Source organism: Bos indicus x Bos taurus, chromosome 5, assembly GCF_003369695.1.
Source record: "Bos indicus x Bos taurus breed Angus x Brahman F1 hybrid chromosome 5, Bos_hybrid_MaternalHap_v2.0, whole genome shotgun sequence".
NCBI lineage: Eukaryota > Metazoa > Chordata > Mammalia > Artiodactyla > Bovidae > Bos > Bos indicus x Bos taurus.
In genome coordinates, this window is record NC_040080.1 from 87,284,825 (window position 1) to 87,302,576 (window position 17,752).

Genomic DNA, 17,752 nt, shown 5'->3' on the forward strand with positions numbered 1-17,752 from the left:
CCTCTTTTCCTTTGCATTGATCGCTGAGGAAGTCTTTCTTATCTCTCCTTGCTATTCTTTGGAACTCTGCAGTCAAATGATTATATATTTCCTTTTCTCCTTTGCTTTTCACTTCTCTTCTTTTCACAGCTATTTGTAAGGCCTCCTCAGACAGCCATTTCGTGTAGTCAGTAAAGCCGAAGTAGATATTTTTCTGAACTCTCTTGCTTTTTCGATGATCCAGCAGATGTTGGCAATTTAATCTCTGGTGCCTCTGCCTTTTCTAAATCCAGCTTGAACATCTAGAAGTTCATGGCTCACATTTTATTGAAGCCTGGCTTGGACAATTTTGAGCATTACTTTGCTAGTGTGTGAGATGAGTGCAATTGAGTGGTAGTTTGAGCATTCTTTGGCATTCCCTTTCTTTGGGATTGGAATGAAAACTGACCTTTTCCAGTCCTGTGGCCGGTGCTGAGTTTTCCAAATTTGCTGACATATTGAGTGCAGCACTTTCACAACATCATCTTTCAGGATTTGGAATAGCTCAACTGGAATTCCATCACCTCCACTAGCTTTGTTCATAGTGATGCTTCCTAAGGCCCACTTGACTTCACATTCCAGGAAGTCTGGCTCTAGGTGAGTGATCACACCATCATGGTTATCTGCGTCATCAAGATCTTTTTTGTACAGTACTGTGTGTTCGTGCCACCTCTTCTTAGTATCCTCTGCTTCTGTCAGGTCCATAACATTTCTGTTCTTTATTGTGCCCATCTTTGCATGAAATATTCCTTTGGTATCTCTAATTTTCTTGAAGAGATCTCTAGTCTGTCACATCACACACCAAAAACCTTTCTAAAATGTCTCTCCCATTTCTTTACATTTCTCTCCTGCCATAGCTAATGTGTTTCTCTCCATCTTTTCTCCCCACCTCAGCTCACCCCTCTCCTCCCCCACAACATTCTCCTGAACCTTCTCCACATAAGCTGGGGAGTTCAGTTGATCCTCTTCTCATCATCTGTATCAGCGATTGCTCTCCATGGGGGCCTCCCTCAGTGGCTTAGTGCTCTGAAGTTGGGTAAATAGTAAGTTGGGGGCTTCCTAGGTGGCCCTACTGGTAAAAAAAACCCACCTGCCATTGCAACAGATGTAAGAGATGTGGATTTGATCTCTGCGTCAGGAAGATCCCCTGGAGGAAGGCATGGCAACCCACTCTAGTATTCTTGCCTGCTGCTGCTGCTAAGTCGCTTCAGTCGTGTCCGACTCTGTGTGACCCCAGAGACGGCAGCCCACCAGGCTCCCCTGTCCCTGGGATTCTCCAGGCAAGAACACTGGAGTGGGTTGCCATTTCCTTCTCCAATGCATGAAAGTGAAAAGTGAAAGTGAAGTCGCTCAGTTGTGTCCAACTCTTCTTGACCCTATGGACTGCAGCCTACCAGGCTCCTCCGTCCATGAGATTTTCCAGGCAAGAGTACTGGAGTGGGTTGCCATTGCCTTCTCCGGTTCTTGCCTAGAGAAACCCATGAACAGAGGAGCCTGGAGGGCTACAGTCCATAGGGTCGCAAAGAGTCACACACAACTGAAACGACTTAGCGTGCATGCAAATAGTAAGCTGGTCATGGCAGTTTAGTTAAGTCTGAGGCAGCTGAGTTACCCACTAAGAAGAGAGTTTCACCTGTTCAAAATAAGGCCATCAGCAGGAGATCTGCTGCTTACTTTTCCTCTTTCAAATTAAAGCAATTGACCACCTTGGTTCATGTCAAATGCCGAAGTCCACACCTGGTGTGCATAGGTGTTTGTTTTGCATTTAACAGAACTGAAAGGACTCCTGTTCCATTTTCTTGTAACCACAGAATTTAAATATCTGTGGTTTGGCTTGTGGGCTCACTACTGTAAGGTAGTAAGCATTGCCATTTCAAGATAGATAAAAGAAATTAGAATAGTGTCTAGGACATAACAGGAATTTTAAAAGTGTGTGTTGATAAGGCAGATAGATTATATGATTGTGCTTATTTACTAAGGCTGCCATAACAAAGGGCTACAGATGGACTGGTTTAAACAATAGAAACTTTTCTCCCACAGTTCTGGAGGCTATAAGCCTGAGATCAAGGTATCACAGGAGTAATTTCTTCTAAGGCCTCCCCACTGGGTGTATAGATAGTCGTCTTCACGTGGTCTTCCTTCTATGTAAATCTGTGTCCTTATTTCATCTTCTTAAAGGGATGCCAGTCAGACTAGATTAGGACTCACCCAATTAATTTCTTTCAATTTAATTACCTCTTTAAAGATCTTATCTCCAAATAAAATCACATTCTAAGGTATTCGGAGTTAAGACTTCAGCATGAGAATTTTGAATGAAACAAAATTCAGCCCATAATTCAAAGGCATACTTTATCTCATGCAATTTAGTCGTGTATGGATGTGAGACTTGGACCATAAAGAGGGCTGAGTGCCGAAGAGTTGATGCTTTTGAACTGTGGTGCTGGAGAAGACTCTTGAGAGTCACTTGGACTGCAAGGAGATCAAAACAGTCCATCCTAAAGGAAATCAATCCTGAACATTGGATTAATGTTGGGAGGACTAAGTTGGAAGGACTAATGCTGAAGCTGAAACTCCAATACTTTGGCCACCTGATGCAAAGAACTGACTCACTAGAAAAGACCCTGATGCTGGGAAAGATTGAAGGCGGGAGGAGAAGGGGATGACAGAGAATGAGATGGTTGGATGGCATCACCGACTCAATGGACATCAGTTTGAGCAAGCTCCGGGAGATGGTGAAGGACAGGGAAGCCTGGCATGCTACAGTCCATGGGGTCACAAAGAGTTGGACATGACTGAGTGACTGAACAATAACAGAACAGAAAACAGCACAAATATTTACATGATTAACTTTATTGTTGATAGTGGGAGGACAGAATTAGGTTACAGGGTTCCTGGCACCCTAATCTGTGTCTACTGGCACTATCTTTCCATCAGGCTGGGATTACACCATAATTGTTAGATGAACAGGCTGTGTAGTCACATAGGCCTGAGTCTTAATTCTGGACCTGCTACCTATTAGCTACTTGACCTTGGATCAGTTCCTTAATATTTCTTAGGTCAGTTTCTGTATCAGTATGCCGGGGCTTCCTTGGTGGCTCAGATGGTCAGATGCTAAGGAGTCTGCTTGCAATGCAGGAGACCTGGGTTCGATCCCTAGGTTAGGAATATCCCCTGGAGAAGGGAATAGCAACCCCCTCCTGTATTCTTGCCTGGAGAATTCTATGGACAGAGGAGTCTGGCAGACTACAGTCCATGGGGTCACAAAGAGTCAGACGCTACTAACACTTTTCATTTTCACTTTTCATGCTGGGATAATAGAACCTTCTTTACTGAGAGGGATGAGGGTTCAAAGATATGATGATGTATCTTGTCAGAGAGGAAAACCTTTTCCTTTACTCTCTTAGGTTTACTGCCTGGGGCTGTGCAATATTAAATTAATGAAAAGTAGATTAAAAGGAGAAAAGATAATTTTTTTATTAATAGTTATATGAGCTCACAGACGAGAAGTGAAACTCAAAGAATTGGTCAGACTTGGGGTCTTATACACCCATTTTAACAAAGGAAAGGAAATTTGAGCTTCAGGGGATGATAAACTGTGGGGAAGTAACTAGAGATATATGGGGGAACTAATGGAAGATGAGGGGTGTTTTAATAAGGTCTGTAATAAGGTCTGTAATGAGTCTTTAATAAGACTCATCTCAATGTTACTCTCTATCTCCAGAGATTAGAGTCATTCTTCCCTTCTTGTTGGGTCGGACACCTTCATAAAGGGCAACTGGTACCCTGCTTTCAGGCAGATCAGGGAGAACAGAGTAGTCTTTCCACATCTTCTGCCTCTCAGTTGCTTTCAGCTCAAAGTCATCCTTATACACTGGCATTTTCTGATCCTCTTCAATGAAAAGTGCTTAGCACCAGGTCTGGTCACAGTAAGTGCTGGATAATCAACTGTGATTAGAGCAAAATATATCCTTCCATTGTAGTCCTGGAGCCCAGCCATAGCAGCATGGAAAGGGAATGTCAACTTTTTAAAAAATGTACAATGTGAGAGTTGCAAGTTAAGTTTTATTTGGGGCAAAATGAGGACTGCAGTCCAGGAGACAGCATCTCAGATAGCGCTGAGAAACTGCTCCCCCAGGCTGTAGTCCTCATTTTGCCCCAAATAAAGCTTAACTCGCAATTCTCATGTTGCAATTTCCTTAAAATCAACAGTTACGGCAACTGACGAAGGGACCCAGCATAGACTTCCCTTCACCTGAACTCTTTGAGGAACTAGAGCCTTGGCACCATCTGCCCATCTGCCTCCTTGGACAGTCTAGACAAATTGGGTAAGTATCTCCTGGTTCTCAGATCTCCCATATTGGTTGATGATCCTGAGTTTTATTTGGTAGTGGAGCAGACAACCTGCCCTCTCTCAGCCGACAGGTACTGCAAGGGGCCCAGTTGAAAGATACTGGGGCATACCCACTCAATGTGTAGACACTAGGTGGGGCTCAGTTGAAACATACTGAGGAATACATGACCAGTTGGAAACGAAAGACACTTTGAGCGGGTGCTGGTTGAAAGATACTAGGAGAATACCACCCCCAGCCCCCATCCAGGGGAAAGATGCTTGGTGGGGCTTGGCCAAGGAATACCCACTCCATTAAAATATACTGGTGGGGGCTGGTTGAAAGATACCAGGGTTTGCTTAGCTGTAGGAGACTTACTTGTCGGTGCTGAATGGTTACTTAAGAGGCTGATCTGATGCTTTTACAAGGGACATCAGAAAGCCAGCCTCTTAACTAAAACCTCAGCCAGGGATATGTATGTACAAAACTTATACTTGCAAGTATTTACTTACTTGGGGAAATTATACGAAAAGAGATCCTAACAAAAAATGACCAAATTGGAGTTCTTTTGATATTCCAAAATTAATATTTACGGGCACACAGTTAGAAAAGCTGACCATAAGGTCAAACAGACTGAATGAAATGCTTACTTTGATTAGTATCTAGAAGCTTCTCTTAAAACCATAGAACAAAAAAAGGCTGCTAACAGTCTGTCACTGATTCTGTCTCTCCCTCTCATATTTTCTTCAACCTGAATTGCTTGGCCAGATGCTGTCTCTCTCTTTTTTATCTCTTCCAACTCTTGTACCTCCTGCTGCTCCCCTGTCCCCAGGAAAGGAGGATTAAAACAAAACAAAAACTTTGAAGCCATATTCTGACTTGACACCTAAGTCATTCTCTAACTGCCAAAATGATTCTTTGCTTAAGTCTGCCTCTTCAGTTCAGCTCAGTCGCTTAGTTGTGTCCGACTCTTTGCAACCCCATGGACTGCAGCATGCCAGGCCTCCCTGTCCATCACAACTCCTGGAGTCCACTCAAACTCATGTCCATTGAGTCGATGATGCCATCCAACCATCCCATCCTCTGTCGTCCCTTCTCCTACCGCTTTCAGTCTTTCCCAGCATCAGGGTCCTTTCAAATGAGTCAGTTCTTCACATCATATGGCCAAAGTATTGGAGTTTCAGCTTCAACATCAGTCCTTCCAATGAACACCCAGGACTGATCTCCTTTAGGATGGACTGGTTGGATCTCCTTGCACTCTTGAAGTCAAGAGTCTTCTTCAACAACACAGTTCAAAAACATCAATTCTTCAGTGTTCAGCTTTCTTTATAGTCCAACTCTCACATCCATACATGACTACTGGAAAAACCATAGCCTTGACTAGACGGACCTTTGTTGGGAAAGTAATGTCTCTGCTTTTTAGTATGCTGTCTAGGTTGGTTATAACTTTCCTTCCAAGGAGTAAGCATCTTTTAATTTCATCGCTGAAATCACCGTCTGCAGTGATTTTGGAGCCCAAAAAAATAAAGTCTGACACTGTTTCCACTGTTTCCCCATCTATTTGCCATGAAGTGATGGGACTGGATGCCATGATCTTAGTTTTCTGAATGCTGAGCTTTAAGCCAACTTTTTCACTCTCCTCTTTCACTTTCATCAAGAGGTTCTTTAGTTCTTCTTCACTTTCTGTCATAAGGGTGTGTCATCTGCATATCTGAGGTTATTGATATTTCTCCTGGCAATCATGATTCCAGCTTGTGCTTCTACCAGCCCAGCGTTTCTCATGATGTACTCTGCATAGAAGTTAAAAAAGCATGGTGATGATATACAGCCTTGATGTACTCCTTTTCCTATTTGGAACCAGTCTGTTGTTCCATGTCCAGTTCTAACTGTTGCTTCTTAACCTGCATACCAATTTCTCAAGAGGCAGGTCAGATGGTCTGGTATTCCCATCTCTTTCAGAATTTTCCACAGTTTGTTGTGATACACACAGTCAAAGGCTTTGGTGTAGTCGATAAAGCAGTAGATGTTTTTCTGGAACTCTCTTGCTTTTTTCGATGAACCAAAAGATGTTGGCAGTTTGATCTCTGGTTCCTCTGCCTTTTCTAAATCCAGCTTGAACATCTTGGAAGTTCACAGTTCACATATTGTTGAAGCCTGGCTTGGAGAATTTTGAGCATTACTTCACTAGTGTGTGAGATGAGTGCAATTGTGCGATAGTTTGAGCATTCTTTAGCATTGCCTTTCTTTGGGATTGGAATGAAAACTGACCTTTTCCAGTCCTGTGGCCACTGCTGAGTTTTCCAAATTTGCTGACATATTGAGTGCAGCACTTTCACAATACCATCTTTTAGGATTTGAAATAGTTCAACTGGAATTCCATTACCTCCAGTGGTCTGCCTCTTAGAAGGCTTAGATGAGGATTTGGCTACTCTAGTCAAAAAAAAAAAAAAAAAAACAATCTAGGTTGGTCTGTGTTACACACTAATGCTTGTTACACTGGCTGACCAACTTTTCAGAACCATTAAAAGAAAGAAAGAAAAGGGGGTATCTATAAAAGCGATGAGCCTTTAATTTCACCAATATAAGTGCACAGCACTAGTCAAAGGTTAACCAACCCCCAACCAGTTTCAGTTCAGTTCAGTTGCTCAGTCATGTCTGACTCTTTGCGACCCCATGAACCACAGCACGCCAGCATCCCTGTCCATCACCAACTCCCAGAGTCCACCCAAACCCATGTCCATTGTGTCAGTGATGCCATCCAACCATCTCATCCTCAGTCGTCCCCTTCTCCTCCTGCCCTCAATCTTTCCCAGCATCAGGGTCTTTTCAAATGAGTCAGCTCTTCACATCAGGCTGCCAGAATATGGAATTTCAGCTTCAACATCAGTCCTTCCAATGAACACCCAGGAGTGATCTCCTTTTTTTTTTTTTTTCAAGCTAACCTTCTTTACTGATTTGCTGTTGCTAAGTTGCTGATTGGAACCAGTTTAATTCCAACTAGTAGAGAAAGTTAGCTTGAAAAAAAAAAAAAAATATATATATATATATGTATATGTATGTACTAAGGGAATATGGGCTTCCCAAGTGGCTCAAGTGATAAAGAATCCAACTGCCAATGCAGGACATGTGGGTTTGATACCTGGGGCAGAAAGATGCCCTGGAGGAGGAAATGGCAACCCACTCCAGTATTCTTGCCTGGGAAATCCCATGGACAGAGAAGCCTGGTGGGCTTCAGTCCATAAGATCTCGAAGAGTCAGACACCATTGAGCATGGGCACACACCCACACACACATGCCTAAAGGAATAAGTCCAAATGAGGAGAACATGACCACTTATCTTATCTATGAGTTGTGCGTGTGTTCTCAGTCATGTCCCACTTTTTGCAACCTCATGGACTGCAGTCCACCAGATGTCCTCTGTCCATGGAATTTTCCAGGGAAGAATACTGGAGTGGTTGCCATTTCCTTCTCCAGGGGAGGGATTGAACCCACATCTCTTGCGTTTCCTACATTGGTATGCAGATTCTTTACCACTGTGTCATCCAGACCATCTCTAATTCCTAAAACTGAAAAAAAAAAAAAAAAAAACAGAACAGGGAAAGCATTTTAAAATCTTTCTTATAAGTTAGTGAGTTTGATATTAAGATATCTAATTCAAAATTAAGTTTAAAAAATAAAGCCAGATCTCTTGTTGTGTCTGTGTGAATATATGTATGTCTCAGTATGTGTCTTTCTTTGTCTATATGTTGCAGGATGGGGGATACCTTCCAGGGCCCAGAAGTGGGCTGTCCTCTAACACTCAGAAATGAATTGTCTGAAGAGACAAATGAGCTGACAAAGGAAGAGATTTTATTGGAAAGGGTGTCCTGGTGGAGAGCAGTAGGGTAAGGGAACCCAGGAGAACTGCTCTGCCTCATGGCTCATAGTCTCAGGTTTGATGATAATGGGATTAGTTTCTGGATTTTCTTTGGCCAATCATTCTGACTCAAGAGCCCTTCCTAGTGGCACATGCATTGCTCAGCCAAGATGGATGCCAGCAAGAAGGATTCTGGGAGGTGGTCAGACACGTGGTGTCTCCTTTTGACCTTTCCTGAACTCTTCTGGTTGGTGGTGGCTTATCAGTTCCATGTTCCTTACTAGCAACTCCTGCGATAAAATAACTCATGCAAATGGTTATTATGGTGCCTAGCCAAGGTGGGCGGTTTTAGTTAGTGTGCTTCCCCTAACATTTGGATAGTTTTGCCAAGGTTAATTTGTAAATGAGCTCAAATTTATTGGCCTAGAAAAAAGTAAGCATTTACAAATCAAACAATTTTAAATACAAGAAAATTTAGCTGAAAAAAATATAAGAAAATTGTAAATACAAGAAAAATTGGGCTTCCCTTGTGGCTCAGCTGGTAAAGAATCTGCCTACAATGCAAGAGACCTGGGTTCGATGATCCCTTGGAGAAGGGAAAGGCTACCCACTCCAGTATTTGGCCTGGAGAATTCCCTGGACTGTATAGTCCATGGGGTCACAAAGAGTCAGACACGACTGAGCGACTTTCACTTCACTTCAAGCTGAAAAACCCAGGGAGGAACACACTGAAACACATAGTAATCAAACTGACAAAAAATAAAGACAGAGGTAAAATATTTAAAGAAACAAAGAAAAACGACAAATAACATATGAGGGAACTTCCATCAGGCTATCAGCTGATGTCTCAGCAGAAACTCTACAAGCCAGAAGGGAATGGCACGATATATTTAAAGTCATGAAAGGGAAGAACCTACAACCAAGAATACTCTACCCAGCAACACTCTCCTTCAGATTTGATGGAGAAATCAAGTTTTCCAGATAAACAAAAGTTAAGAGAATTTAGCACCACCAAATCAGCTGGACAACAAATGTTAAAGGAACTTCTCTAGACAGGAAATACAAGAGATGGAAAAGACCTACAGAAAATAAACCCAAAACAATTAGGAAAACTGTAATAGGATCAGTTCAGTTCAGTTGCTCAGTCATGTTCGACTCTTGCGACCCCATGAATCACAGCACGCCAGGCCTCCCTGTCCATCACCAACTCCCGGAGTTCACTCAGACTCACGTCCATCGAGTCAATGATGCCATCCAGCCATCTCATCCTCTGTCGTCCCCTTCTCCTCCTGCCCCCAATCCCTCTCAGCATCAGGGTCTTTTCCAATGAGTCAGTTCTTCGCATGAGGTGGGCAAAGTATTGGAGTTTCAATTTTAGCATCAGTCCATCCAATGAACACCCATTGATAATTACCAAAGGCACCAACCAAAAGACATAGACGCTGGGGAGACGAATACATGTGTGTTTATGCAATTTCATTTACCACATCAATCTGCCTGACTCCCCAAATTGTATGCAATTATTTTATATTGTTAGGTTAATCATTATCCCATTATGGCTTGTAATCATAATTATTTTTTATTTTTTGTCTGGCTATTGATTGTGAAAACCGATAAGCATTTTTTGCTATTGTGATTATATAACTATTAATCACTTAAGACCATTGTATCATGATGGGTCAACAGAAAAATAATAGACCTCTATATCACCAAAACTAGGATCTAATAGAAAAACCTATAATCACTTTTTAAAACCAATATGCATATCAGAATTTTTTGAAAAATACGAATGCCCAGGTATTGCTTCCTTTTCCTCCAGAGCTCTAATGAGCAACCATGTTTAAAAACAACTAGACTATATGATGATCTTTTCCTTTTATCTAGCTTGTTTCACTTTTCCTGTTTCATATTCAGTGCTCCCATTTCATTTAGTTCATGTTTTTCAATTTCTCCATCTCTTCTTTTTTTTATGTTCTTTCTCAAGCCTTTATCAAGAATAGTAAAAAAGCTTTTGTATACGTATATATGAAGTATGTATATAATGTATATTTTAGAAAAAACTGAATTTTTGCCTAGCTGAAAAATCTATGACATTTTGATCCCACTTGTTTGACTAAGTATTAATAGAATGCTAGATTTCTACTTAAAAAAAAAAAATAGATATGCAACAAGCAACAAAGGTTTACTTTATAGCTTAGGGAACTATAGTCAACATCTTGTAATAACCTATAATGGAAAATAATTTCAAAAATAATATATGTGTATATGTATTACTGAACTGGGGCTTCCTAGGTAGCTCAGATAGTAAAGAATCTGCCTGCAATGTGGGAGACCTGAGTTCGATCCGTGGGTCAGGAAGATCCCCTGGAGAAGGGCATGGCAACCCATTCCAGTATTCTGGCCTGGAGAATTCCACGGACAGGGGAGCCTGGTGGGCTACAGTTCATGGAGTCGCAAAGAGTTGAACACGACTGAAGCGACAAACACACACACACATAAGGAAATCACCTTGCTATACACCTGAAACATTGTAAGTCAACTATACTTTAGCAAAATAAATATATATTAAGAAAAAATAAAAAATCTTTACTGAAAAAAAAGAAAACTAAGCTAAATAAGTTTCAGTTTTATATAAACTGAAAAATATCCAATATTAAATTAATACCTGGTATTAATGTTAAAGTTTGTCAATCTAATATAAACATGTTTTAAAGTCATCAGTATAATAATCCATTATAATACTTTAATTGTGCCTAGGTTTAGCATAGTTAAATAAAATCTTATAGCTATTGCAATTTTGTTAGCAAGGAAAGAAATTCAATGTAAAGAAACTTTTAAAGAAAGAAAATGTAAATAAAATAAAAGCTTTAAATAACCTCTACTAAAAAATAATTATGCTTTAAAGATTTCTATCTATTTAGTCTCTCTAAATTTTGCTAAATTAAATTTCTAGGGCTGTGCTAAATTAAGTAAAGGAAGTTTATTGAACATCTAGGTCACTCCCAAATAAAATAAGATACAAAACATTAACTACTATATACTGGCTTCCTCTTACAGAAAAGCTGAAGATATTTCAACTATTAATAAATATGTTTGGTGCCATCCTAAGATGTTCTCTGTAAGAAAGCAGTTTTTTTTTTTAAGTATCACTGGTATTTATGCTCACCAATCTACAAAATGCTAATATAAAGGTCAGTTCACGGTTCCTTAAGTAAAGTAGGATTTGTGTTTTCAGTAAAGAAGGTGTGGGGAGTGGAATTGCATTTTATTTTAAAAGAAGGAAATAGATCTGAGTTACAGGTGACTGTTTTTGGATGGGCAAATTAAATAATGGTTACAAAAAGGTTTGTGGAAAGTGGACCCCGAAAAAAAAATTTGTGCATGGTACAAGTTTTCTTAAAATGTTCAACTGCCTTTAACATCAGATTTTAAATTTTTTACTTTTAAGCTATCTGCTCTGTATATACCTTTGAAATCTTTTATTATTATTTTGGCTAAATAAGTAACTATTGTTTCACAGTAACCTATGATCTTATCTGACTAATTGTTCTAAATCCTTTTAATATTCTTTGACAAAATTTCCTAAATCAAATTCTAATGAAGTCTTTTTGACCTCTAGCTAACTTTGGGATGCTTCAAAGTGCTCCTGAAACATCCCAATGAGAGATGTTAGACTAATTAAGTTCATTTGCTATGTTAAATTACATGGGAAGTATTGTCAAATGAGTAATAAATCTTCTCAGATTTATATTGTATGGTAAATGTTATTAATATAAATATTCTAAAATTTATATGGAGTTCCTAAAATGCTGACATATCCTGGTAAAATGTCATAATTCTAGTTATTATCTGCAAGTGTTGTATAGCACAGCAGTAACAAGTTACTTTGTATTGTAATCAAATTTAAATATGTCTTAAGTCTTTTGTTGATATATAGTTATGGTTTTAGTCTGATGCCTTTGCAAAAAAATGCTTCCTCTTCAAAAAGATTAACAAAAAACTTTTAAATAAATATAAGTTTCTAACTTTCAGACCATAATGCTGAACTGGGTAAGAAATTTCAAAATCCTAATGAGAAACCTGATGGCTTCATAAACTGTTAACAAAAAGTTAGTTAACAAAAGGACTGAATACACTGGTAAAAATGGTTATAATTTTTATGGTTTCTGTCTAAAAAATTACTGGGTTGAATGTGTGTTTTCCAGATGTAAGGAAAACCTTCCCCTCAAGTTAATTATGACGTATAGTAATTTGGTAATCATACTTTTGTAAACAAAATTAAGACATTAATCTTTTTTCTCTATCTGGTCCCTCTAAAGATTGTAAACTCTTAGGTTTTCAGCAACTTTCTCAGATAAATTAGGAAAGCTACCTCACCAAGAGGTACGAAAACCTCAAGGTATTTTTGAGGACCTTGTAAAGGGAGGAATTCAGCTAGATTTGTAGGTAAAACATGTAATAAGCCATTGGTGTATGCGTCCTAGTCCTCAGAGTTGTTTTTTTTTTTTAAGCTTCAGTTTAAAACTCCTTATTAAAAAGTTTAATACGGTGAAAGCCTATATGATCAATTATATTTATATAGATTATCAGGTCAATTTTTTTTCTTAAACCAAACTTATTTTGCAACAAAATAGTCTGAATTAAATATATTTGGTAAATGTATTATTTTTAAAAAGTTAGGTTTCAATAAATGTTAAAATTTTAAACCAAACTTATTTTGCAACAAATTAGTCTTAATTTGTTGAATATATTAGGTAAAAATTAGGGTAATTTAAAAAAAGATTGTTTCAATAAATGTTAAATTCCAGTTTTGTTAATGAAGGTCTGTATTTACTAACTCACTTCCCAGATAGTTGCTTGCTATTATGCTATTTTAATGTAAAGTTAATTAAATTATTTTTTAAAAAACCACTCTTTTATTTCTAAAGCTTGTGTCAACAATCTCTGTATAAAAATCAGATGCCCATGAGCTGCAAACAGGGGATTATATATGCCCAAAGGGGCTGTCTCCTACCTAGATAAAAAACTTTTTATCAGGTACTCTTAACTAGCTCATGTACAATAGAACTGAAGGGAACTTGACTCTTGAATTCTCACTTCTAAAGGCCACTACACCAGACTGGTCTATGAAGAGAATTGCTGATCTCAAACTTACCTTAAAATAACGCTCAAGCAAAGAAAGCTACCCCTGCACCAGAAGGGAGGGGGAAAAAAAGACATCAAAAGTAAGCACCTTACCCAAAATGCTGAACCTGATTTGTATGATCACTCATAATGTTTTGTTAACTTCTTAGACCTTTGCATATAAATCAGATGTTCTTCTGTCATGGACATGATCCTGTGCTAGTTTTAAAAACCAACCCAATTATTGGTTTGTGGCCAATTACCTGCATCTAGTACCTCTAGATTACCTTAGTGGATTTCTCCACTTCAAGGCTCTAATTAAATCACCCTTAAAAAATTATTTTACAAAAAAGCTCAGTCCTGTTCAGGTGACTCTTAATATTACTAGGTGGAATCCTCTCACCTGGCCAGTTAATACCTGCTCTGACTCTGGCCATAATATGAATTTTCTTCTAAGTAACTCAAGCTCAATAAAAGCAACAAGCAAAAATTCAGTCAAAAAGATAAAGCCTCTCACAATTACATAGAGGTTTAACAAAAAATATGTGCTGGATCACACAATTATAGAATAGATTTATGTAGTTAACACCAGGCTATGGTCATTTACAATTTAAGGTTTCTTTTATCTTGGGAACAATTAAATTATACTAAGAATAACCAGCCTAGCACACTAAAAAATTGGGCTAGAAGCTTTAGAAACAGTGCCAGTATATAATTTCCCACTGGATTAAGTCAAATAACCGAAGAATATACTGGGTTACACCTAATGAAAGTTTTTGGCTTAATTCTTACTTATAACTTCAATAAAACTGCTAGCTATATTATTTGTACTTTGCCTATTTTTCATGAATGTTGTTTCTTTCATTGCCAAATGTGTAACTAAATCTCCAAAGAAAATAATGATGACTAGCCAATTTAAAGCAGTTAATCAAATGTACAGTTCTGTATGCAATCAATGGATGTAATAATATAACTCTAAATATAAAAAGATAAAGCAAAAGGGAATTCTTTTCCTAGACTGTATTAACAGACAGGTCCAAATATCTTTGACTATAAAAGCCTAGTCCAGTAACAAACGTTAAGTGGTTTCTCAGTGAAACCTTTGCCAAACCCAAAAATGAGCCTTCCCAGCACTATAGGATAAAATGGTTGTAAAATACCTCCCAAAGTATGGTCAAATTTATGACCATGAGGGGGCCCTGTCAACTACAAATTGGTACTTGCCATGGGTGCTTACCATCTACCTCTACAAGGATTAAATCATGTGCTGCTGCAGCTGCTGACCTTCAACACGCCCTAAGGAGTTCAGGGTGGAAAGTAGAAATGAAGCACTCTGTGCTCAGAAAAAAAACCTGGCAGAACAGGTCTTCAGATAATTAGATATTCTCAGAAGCTGATTTTATGAGCTCAATTCTTGTATCTTCTCGTATCTAAAAAAGAACTAAAATCCTTCATGGTGATGACTATTCCTCGTGACTAGCAGAAGTTTCACAAGATGAGCAGAAATTTCTACAAAAAAAATATGTGCTGGATTGCGTGTATTCCCCATTTACCAAAATCACATATATACTGTCCGTCCCCCTTGCCTCTTTGGAGCAGTTTCTCAGAGCTATCTGAGGTGCTGTCTCCCAGACTACAGTCTACATTTTGCCCCAGATAAAACTTAATTCACATGTCTCACGTTGTGCATTTTTAAGTCCACAGCAATTCTTTTTTTCCCCTCCAGTGTTTCTACCTAAGCTCTCCTGCAAACAAGATTTCCCACACATCAGACACATTTGATCCACCCTGAGCACTCACTCAAGTCTACACTCCTTTGCCACAGTGCTAGCTCAGGGTCATACAGCATAGACTGCCCTCTGTTCAGCTCCTCCCCAGCCTCCCAGATGGAACACCAGAGAAATTTCACAATTCTTCATGTGTTCCCCACTGCCTTCAGGGTAAAGTTCAAATGCAAAGTCCAACATCATCTGCTCTGCACCTAACTGTTCAGTCTGATTCCCCTCTTCCCTCCCCTCACCAATGAACTAATAGTGATCACTGACTCAGGGCGCTTTCTCCTGCCTTTGAGTGATATCATTGCATGAAGCTTCTCTCTCCACCTTACTCACTCAAACATTGCCTGCTGTTGGTAATATTCCTTAGCTATCCTACAGCCATCATTTCCCATTCTGGCTGACTGAGGTGTCCCTCTGTGCCCCCTCTCCACTACAGCATTGTAATTGTGCATTTTCTTCCTTGACTCTGCCTTTAAGTCTGGAGGTCTTTGAAGAAGGGGTCACAGTGAGTTCATCTCAGATTCCTAGTGCCCAGCACAGGCCTGGCACAATTGAGGAGACTCTCCTTAAGTGCCTATTGAATCAATGATGTCTGTCAATGGTGACACTGGAAACCAATGATAATTTAAAAGCCTCATCTCTGGTCTGAAGTTCAGGGCTTCTGTAAAGAGTATATGAGGGGAAGATGAGGTGACTGGCAGTGCTTCTGCAAAACCATGTGGGTGAAAGGAATGGTTGTAATGTAATGAAATAGCCTTCATACGTTTCCTTGTGGAAGATACATGTTAATTTCCCAAATGTATGAGCATCTGTGTATTTTCACGGGGAATACACAGTGCCTTTTCTAACACTGAGATGCTTGAAATGGGGTTATTTCCCTTTCAAATGAAAACCAATTAAATAAATTATATTTTTTTCCCTTGGTGCTTATGAAGTGTGGGAGTTGTCTCCAAACATTACTAAATGTTCTAATTTAGTCATACATGAGCTGGAAGAATGTAGTATAATTGCTAAGTCCAGAGTAAGTTGTTCTAAATATTTTATCTTGTTCAGCATATGCTGTTTTTAAAAAAACCCTCAAACTATAACTGTCAACATTCAATTCACAAAAAGTAAACAACAGCTGAGTATAATGGGATGATAAAGAATCTCTCCATAATTCCCACCATATGGCAAAGACTAGGTCCATTTTCATCACGTTTATCAACTGAGTTATTTTCTCTCTGAATTCTTCCTATAGGAAAAACATCCCCAGGAAAACTAGAGGCATTTTCCTAAAGCAGACAGAAGGACATGAGAAACTGTTGTATGGTATGGCTGGATCACAGATGGGAGGGATCTAAAATTCACTATGGCAATTGAAAGGGCTGAAAAAAAAAATCACCTATTTCTGTAATGGCAGACATTCTAGAAGCAACACACATGAAATGAACAAACGTAAGTAGAAAATGTATGGATACATTTTTAGCTGTCAGTTTCCATTTCTAAAACAAACTCTCATGGGCCCAGTTCGTGATATTTCTTGTCATGATTTGGATTCATTAAAATGCATGGACAATTAATCTGCTTCTAAGCAAGGGAAGCTGCTTGAAATTTCTTCTTCTTTTTAGTTTCTTCCCAAAGATTTTTTTTTTTATGTGAACTGTATTTGAAGACTTTATTGAATTTGTTACCATACTGTTTCTGTTTTGTATTTTGGTTTTTCAGCCGCTCCTTAAGCTCTCCAACCCAGGGATCGAACCCACACCCCTGGCACTGGAAGGTGAAGTCTTAACCACTGGACTCCAGGGAAGTCCTTCTTCAATTTTTTAAAAAAATTAGATATTTTGTATATGAGATTTTAAACTCAAAGGTGATACAAACCATTTCTCTTCCAAGTGAAATACTAGACAGAGAGCAAGGCATATTCTGGCCGCTGTTCCAACCAGATACTTCAAAACTGCCTTAGAAGAGAAAAGTAGGGCCCTTCTCCAAAGACCAGGCCTTGCTTCTTGGGTGAGAGAGATAAGGAGCAGAAGGCCAGCTTGGGGACAAAGGGCTTTGTGAAAAAACACCGAGGAACAGAGCAGTCCTCTTGTTTTCCCACAAGAATGATGACAATCTACCTTAAATCTTTTTTGGAATAAGCAGCAGGGTTTGGGAGGCGGTATTGAGTGAATAAATTAATATATAATCAGATCAGATCAGATCAGATCAGATCAATCGCTCAGTCCTGTCTGACTCTTTACGACCCCATGAATTGCAGCACGCCAGGCCTCCCTGTCCGTCACCAACTCCAGGAGTTCACTGAGACTCATGCCCATCGAGTCAGTGATGCCATCCAGCCATCTCATCCTCTGTCGTCCCCTTCTCCTCCTGCCCCCAATCCCTCCCAGCATCAGAGTCTTTTCCAATGAGTCAACTCTTCACATGAGGTGGCCAAAGTACTGGAGTTTCAGCTTTAGCATCATTCCCTCCAAAGAAATCCCAGGGCTGATCTCCTTCAGAATGGACTGGTTGGATCTCCTTGCAGTCCAAGGGACTCTCAAGAGTCTTCTCCAACACCACAGTTCAAAAGCATCAATTCTTCGGCACTCAGCCTTCTTTACAGTCCAACTCTCACATCCATACATGACCACAGGAAAAACCATAGCCTTGACTAGATGAAC

At 39.3% G+C, this 17,752-nt stretch overlaps 1 protein-coding gene across 5 annotated transcripts in view; it reads left to right on the forward strand.

The window, feature by feature from the left end:
- Positions 1-17,317, forward strand: part of PCED1B (PC-esterase domain containing 1B) — a 203,846-nt gene extending 186,529 nt beyond the window's left edge. For 2 of the 5 annotated variants that reach the window (XR_003511201.1, XR_003511203.1), the window contains 2 exons: positions 4,228-4,343; positions 8,099-8,231. The gene's annotated coding sequence lies outside the window, so the exon portion shown is untranslated. Of the gene's footprint in view, positions 1-4,227; positions 4,344-8,098; positions 8,232-16,344 lie in introns of those variants that run through there. The other 3 variants (XR_003511202.1, XR_003511204.1, XR_003511206.1) reach the window with 3 other exon arrangements.
- The last annotated feature ends 435 nt before the right edge of the window (positions 17,318-17,752 follow it).